Below are 7,769 nucleotides of genomic sequence, written 5' to 3' on the forward strand. Positions count from 1 at the left end.
GTGTTGGAGTAGGAACACCTAGAGCTGGAGGCTCCAGACCTGCAGTAGACTTTTAGCATCAAGTCTAGTTCACCTCTTGCACAATTATCCCATCAAGTCCACAGTTGCGAAACAAACTGCTGAAGAGTCCATGAAGTTATGCATCGTGTGCTCTCAACAGGTCAGTGATTGCCAATTCACTAGTTCCTAGACATCTTAAACACAGAAGCTCGTGTGTGTTGGATGAACGATATGTGAATCTGTTTCCTTCACCATATCACCTGACAGAATAAATGGAGCTGTCACTGGAAGAACATCCTATGGCATAAGGGACAGATATTACACAGTTGTGCTCACCTGGACTTCAGCAGAGCTTCTGGTCTGTAGTCAAGAACGTCTACAAATGGGTTAGCAGAGTGGTATGATGCCATACTCTGTGGAATAAGAGCCAGTGACTGCAGAGCATTGCAGGACACTGATCACAGCAGCCTGTGCACAGAGATTCAAACTGATCAGGTCTTGAGTTGTGAAATGGAAGAACAAACCTGTCTCAGACTCAGATGTTGACAGTTTCGGGTCGAATCGAGGACCACTGTCCTCATGTTTCCTCTGTGAGGGCTGTCAGCTGTTTCAGCTTCACTTCCTGTAGACATCAACCCAACAACAACAGTCGTCTTCACATACACTCAGACACATGATCACAACGGAGCTTTTGGCTGCTTCTGATTGGCCGACTGTTCTCTCTCTCTGTCTTTCTGTCAATCCTGAGCCTGTCACCGTTCTCCTCTCACAGTTCACTGAGGGAAGGCAGCTACTGAGAAGGTCGGAGGTTTACAGGAAACACTGGCTCTTTGCTCTGACACTGTGTTTAGTACAATACTGATGGAAGCATGCAAGGACTGACTCTCCGCCCCTTTTACTGACCGTCAGAGTGTCCAGTCGACAGCTGGACTCTTCTTAAGATCACACAGCTGCTTCACATCTGGATCCTGCAGGTTGTTTCCTCTCAGGTCCAGGTGTTTCAGGTGGGAGGGGTTGGACTTCAGAGGCTGAGGCAAACGACATTCACAGTGAGTCTCTGACAGTCACAACACCAAGTCTGTGATTAGAGAAAAATATAAAATGTGTTAGAATAAAAATACACAAATACAAAACATGTCGTCATGTGATCAATATCTGCTCTTCATTCCTTGTTGTGTTTGACATGAAACAATAATTCTCTCTCTCTTCTCTCTCAGACCTGCAGATTTTTAACGTGAGTCTTTGTTTTAGCTTTAATCTTTACAGAGGAAAGGCGGGTAAAATGGTTTTACATTTGGTTCCATCTCCTCATGAGGACACTAAAGGCTTTATAACTGTTTCCTATATGCAGTCGTACTCCTCACCACCTGGAAACAGGCCTGGAGACACACTGAGGGTGAGGAACAGTGACTCCTGCTTTAATTTAGTTTTATACTATTAATTTACAACCAACTGAAATATTTACATTTTAGTGCTCACAACATTTAAAACATCTCCAGAAGAAGAAAAACACAACTGGACCTCAAACTTGTGAAATGTGTAAACCAGGAATAAAGACAAATAATTTAATACTGTGGAGTTTGAAGAACTAATTGATAATGTTAATGAGTCATGTCTGGACTCACTCAGCCTTTCCTGCAGTTCCTCACAGCTGGGATCAGTCTCCGTCGTCCCTGCCTCTGATGTGTTGTACTTCTTTCAGGTCCAACTCATCCAGAACCTCCTCTGACATCTGCAGGCATGTTAGGCCAGAGTTGAGCAGTGGAAAACAGAGAGTTTCTTCCTTGATCTGTTCTCTGACTTCAGGAACTCTTTGGATCTCCTGATGAACTGAGTGATCCTTCATCCCATTCAGACAGTGGAAGATGTTGATGTTCTGTCAGGAGAGATATCATCTCTGTTTCATCTCCTTCAGGTTGTTGATGGCTCTCTGGATGGTTTTGGACTGTTCTCTGTCTGACCCAGCAGACCTCCTAAGAGTCTCTGGTTGGACTCCAGAGAGAGGCCGATGAAGGAAGCGGAACAAAACAGGTCAGGTGGACCGTTTCTTACATTTGGAGGGATTTCTCCATGGCTCTCCTCAGGAAGACATCGAGCGGCTGGATTTCATATCTTGTTAAGCTGTATGAATATATATTTTCTAACAAATATCTTAAATCATTAAAACACTTTTTAGATATTTCTGTGTGATTGAATATGACGTTTTTGTGAATCTTTCAGGAGCTGATCATGTATTTAATCTTGATTCTGTATTGATCCTATCAGCTCTTTGGTATCTGGCCACTTAAAGCTGGAGTGCAGGACTTTTTACAGATAAAGGAACGTGTGTGAAATCCAAACCTTTGTTAAATGAGTTCTCACAGAGCTGATTAACCCTCTCAGCTCCAGGTAAATCTCTGTATTCTGCAGTATAGCTGCCTTTTAAATCTGCTGTCTGTGGTGACTTTCCCTTACTGCGCACCGGTACTGATGCATTTGAAGTCAATAAGGAAAGACTGATTTAGGAGAGCTGGAGAGGCGAGTAACAACAGAGAGTAACCATCATTTTACCAAGCGTCCAAGAAAAGTTCCTGATTCTCCAGATAAAAAGAAAACTCTCAGAGGAAACAGAGGAAACTGGTGTGGCTTTTCCTGGTTGGAGAGCGCTGACAAGAAGAGAGGGGACTGATGGTGTTTGTAAAATACTTGGAGTAGGCTATTTAACTATGACATTAACTTCACCTGAATAATGACTCATCATCTTGGAGCTGATTGATAGTGTTGCTGTGATTACTCTCACTGCCAGGGGGGAGACACTGAATGATAAAGTGTCACCTCCAACATGGAGACACTGTGTTTTCTCCTCTGTCCTTCTGTTGATTGACAGGTCTACAGACTGGTGGAGCACACAGAGCTGTTGACATGAAATCAGGCTCGTGTTCATGCAGCCACTTTCACACTGACTGAGGTTCATGACACAGTAACATGAGACGCTCTGCTTTATAAATCTGATGCAAAAACTGTGTGTGCATGTTTCTGTCTCAGAGTTTTTGTTGTGACCAACACAGAGTTTATGAATCTAGCGCCTGGTTTCTCCCTTTTTCCTTCACATGTGTCTAATAACTGAATCATCTTCAGGCTCAGTTTACAGTAGAAACAGTCTCTTACTGTGAGTCTGAGGGTCCAGGTTCATCACTGAAGTTTTGGAGGTTTTCCATTGGACCAGTCACTCTTCATAGACAGACAGATGGATCCTGGAGACTCTGCTCTCAGTCTGTGGTTCGACCTCTGCAAACACAAACATGTTTTTATTCATATCACATCGATCACTGATCAATTCTCTGATGACAGAGTCGATGTGGGAACTCTCAGCTGACGTCACCATCCAGCACCACACACTGACTGAAGATGGAAGCAACACAGCTCAAGAAGCAGAGTCATACAAAGGTGAGATGAGAGGATCAGATGTCTGTGACCCGACACCCTCAGCATCTGTATCCTCAACCTCAGCTCCACTGTGTCAACATCTGGATCTACCTGGTTAACAGTCCTCAACAAAAGACAGTGGACAAACACACAGAGAGGCAGAGTCACATCTGCATGAATATCACTGATGGTCTTGTGTGTAATTAAAGGATCATTCTGATGTTATTCTACATTCTGTTCTTGACAACAAACCTCATGAAAAGACCCAAATCAACAGAGTGTGTGTCTCTCAACACTTCCTGTCTGTGTCTCTCAGCTCGGAGCTCATTGGTTCCTACTGAAGACGTAAAGCTTTAAAAACACCTCACAGATATATACTTTCATTTTTTAAAAAGTCTCAGTAATTTCCTCAAACAGCTGCTCACTGTCGTTTCTATCAAACAAACAGGAGGAAACATATAAAACATCAGTTGGGACCAGGGGTGGACTGGGACAAAAATTTAGCCCTGGCATTTTCTGTCCAGACCGGCCCACACATTATCAGCGGACACTGCATAGAAGTCCACTAATCTCGCAGCATCTTCTCTCATGCATACTACAAAGGAGAGTCATATTCCTTGATAGCAGTTTAACAAATAAAGCACTTAACTATGAACTCGAGGACTAAAATTTGACAGCTATAGCAATAAATCAATCAATCTTTATTCATTATAGTGTCAAATCACAACAGAAGTTATGTCATGACTAGGGTGGGACGAGACTAACGGGAAGAACCCTTATGCTCCCCTTTCAGTTTTTAGTCTGTGAAACCACAGAATAATGTATAAGATAAAAGATTAGTTCATATTGAACGAAACATTCGCAAGCGGTAACATTAGTGGCTTTGCCACGTTTTCATGACACTTACTAGTGTTTTCCAATGCAAAAAAGTCAGATCTTTGTCACAATACCTGAAAATGCCCAAGACAGCACTATACAAAGCCATTTGAAAACTACAGTAGAAGTAACACATTTACACAGAAATTAAAGTTACACACAAATTATGAAATAGTTTAAAAGATTACAATAAATTCAATGGCAAATATTTGCAAATTAAACTAATTATTTCCTATAGGTTTACTTGTAATTTGTGCTAAAATTCAAAGTATCTCATCTGTATTTACAATACATCTTGATTCTGCATCTCTACTTACAGCTCATTGGTCCATGTGAATGTTTACTGTTGCTATGGCAACAAGAGGCTGCTGATATTAGCAGCTCTTAGCTAGCTTAGCTAAATCATCTGAACAATAATAACCCATAATATCACAATTCGGCATATTTAATAAACCACAACTACCAACATTCAAGCCCTTCAACTCTGGGCTGTTGTCACAAGTAGGACTATGCAGTTCATTAGGTCACATCACATTCAATGTAAAAACGTTTCCTTCTTTGTTTTAGACATGTCTCAAAAATGTAGCCTAGCCAGCCCAGGCTAACGTTACTTACCATGTATGCCTCCACTCGCTCGTCTCCCGGCGCAGCAGCACCTGCTGGGGTGGTGACCCCGGCACCAGATAGGTCCATCAATTAGAATATTTAGCAGCCTCCACCTCCAGAGACTTCAGCTTTTTTAAGTTGCAGTTTTTTCAGCGCCACCCGGGCGTTACTACCGCTTATCCATTTTCAGCTCAGCAGCAGCCCGTCTCGCAACTCCCGCCAATGCCGTGAGGTCCGCCCACCCTGGTTTGTGTTGTGATTGACAGCACTGTCAGGGCTCTCTGAGCCTGTCAGCCATGATTGATTGACAATGACAAACAATACACCGATAATATGTGTTGATGCTGGCAACACACTGCTACCCTCTGTAGCCAATCGGCCCAATTGGAGGGAATTTAGAGAAAAAAAACAAAACAAAAAAACATAGCGGGACTGGACCGGCCCACATTGGGTCAACGGCCCACCGGGACGATGCCCGGTATGCCAGATGGCCAGTCCACCCCTGGTTGGGACTATTTTCAGCGGCGGATGAATCCACATTGGTGCTGTAGTGAGTATTTGGGGCAGCAGGACGGGTGTGTGGGACGGGTCTGAATAAACGACAGTGTGTGTTCATGATAATGAAGGAACATGTCACCCAGTGATGTCTTCCTGAGGAGAGCCATGGAGAAATCCCTCCAAAGTAGAAACGGTCACCTGGACCTGTTTGTTCGCTTCCTTCATGGCCTCTCTCTGGAGTCCAACCAGAGACTCTTAGGAGGTCTGCTGGGTCACTCTCTGTTTTCCACTGCTCAGCTCTGGCCTACATGCTGCAGATGTCAGAGGAGGTTCTGGATGAGTTGGACCTGAAGAAGTACAACACATCAGAGGAGGGACGACGGAGACTGATCCCAGCTGTGAGGAACTGCAGGAAGGCTGAGTGAGTCCAGACATGATCATTAACATTATCAATTAGTTCTTCAAACTTCCACAGTATTAAATTATTGTCTTTATTCTTTGTTTCACATTTCACAAGTTTGAGGTCAGTTGTGTTTTTCTTCTTCTGGAGATGTTTTAAATGTTGTGAGCACTAAAATGTAAATATTTCAGTTGGTTGTAATTAATAGTAAAAACTAATTAAAGCAGGAGTCACTGATCTCACACCTCAGTGTGTCTCCAGGTGTTTCCAGGTGGTGAGGAGTACGACTGCATATAGGAAACAGTATAAAGCCTTTAGTGTCTCCAGAGGGAGATGGAACCTAAATGTAAAACCATTTTCCCGCCTTTCCTCTGTAAGATTAAAGTAAAACAAAGACTCACGTTAAAAATCTGCAGGTCTGAGAGAGAGAGAGAGAGAATTATTGTTTCATGTCAAACACAACAAGATGAAGAGCAGATATTGATCACATGACGACATGTTTTGTATGTTGTGTATTTTTATTCTAACACATTTTATATTTTCTCTAATCACAGACTTGGTGGTTGTCGACTGTCACAGACTCACTGTGAAGTCGTTGCCTCAGCTCTGAAGTCCAACCCCTCCCACCTGAAACACCTGGACCTGAGAGGAAACAACCTGCAGGATCCAGATGTGAAGCAGCTGTGTGATCTTAAGAAGAGTCCAGACTGTCGACTGGAGACTCTGAGGTCAGTAAAAGGGGCGGAGTCAGTCCTTGCTGCTTCCATCAGTATTGTACTAAACACAGTGTCAGAGCAAAGAGCCAGTGTTTCCTGTAAACCTCCGACCTTCTCAGTAGCTGCTTCCCTCAGTGAAGCTGTGAGAGGAGAACGGTGACAGGCGTCAGGATTGGACAGAAAGACAGAGAGAGAGAACAGTCGGCCAATCAGAGCAGCCAAAAGCTCGTTGTGATCATGTGTCTGAGTGGATGTGAAGACGACTGTTGTTGTTGGGTTGATGTCTACAGGAAGTGAAGCTGATTACAGCTGACAGCCTCACAGAGGAACAGAGACAGTGTCCTCATTCATCAAACTGTCACATCTGATCTGAGACAGTTTGTTCTCTCATTTCACAACTCAAGACCTGATCAGTTTGATCTCTGTCACAGCTCTGAGATCAGTCTGATGTCTGACAGTCACTGGCTCTTATTCCACAGAAGCATCATTACACTCTGTAACCATGTGATCTTTATACAGACCAGAAGCTCTGCTGAAGTCCAGTGAGCACATCTGTGTATCTGTCCCTCTGCCAGATGTTTTCAGTGACAGCCTCCATGTTTATCTGTCAGGTGATATGTGAGGAACAGATCAGATGTTCATCAACACACAGAGACTCTGTGTTTAAATGTCAGGACAGTGAATGCATCACTGACCTGTTGGAGCAGTGATGAACCTTCATGACTCTCAGCAGTTTGTTTCCACTGTGGACTGAGGGAAATGTGCAGAGTGAACAGACTTGATGCTAAAAGTCTCTGCAGGTCTGTGAGCCTCCAGCTCAGTGTTCACTCCAACACGTTAACATGAGAGCTGAGAGGAAGCAGGCTACGCTACACAGCTGCTGCACATCTGGACTGAACAGGACTGAAGTCCAGCTGATGACGTCTCTGTAAACACTGATTCATCTCCTCTGTCTCTTCTTCTCTCAACAGCTGGTTGGTGAAGAGGAGTGCGTGCCTGCCTGCCTGCCTGCGGTGCGTGCGTGCGTGTGTCCTGATGATCCAGATGTTGAAGCAGCAGCTGGTGTGTAGAGAGGCTCTGATTGGACCATGTTACTGGGAGGTGGAGTGGAGAGGAGAGCTTCATCCAGCAGTGACTGACAGAGGAATCAGAAGAAGTGGAGATGACTCTCAGTGCTGCAGTCTGAACTGATCTGAGAACAGCTCCACTGTCACACACAGAGTCCAGTCCACCATCATCCCTGTGTGTTCCTCTGGACCTGACAGACC

This window comes from Seriola dumerili, unplaced genomic scaffold, assembly GCF_002260705.1.
Source record: "Seriola dumerili isolate Sdu_G_001 unplaced genomic scaffold, Sdu_1.0 BDQW01000166.1, whole genome shotgun sequence".
Classification (NCBI taxonomy): domain Eukaryota; kingdom Metazoa; phylum Chordata; class Actinopteri; order Carangiformes; family Carangidae; genus Seriola; species Seriola dumerili.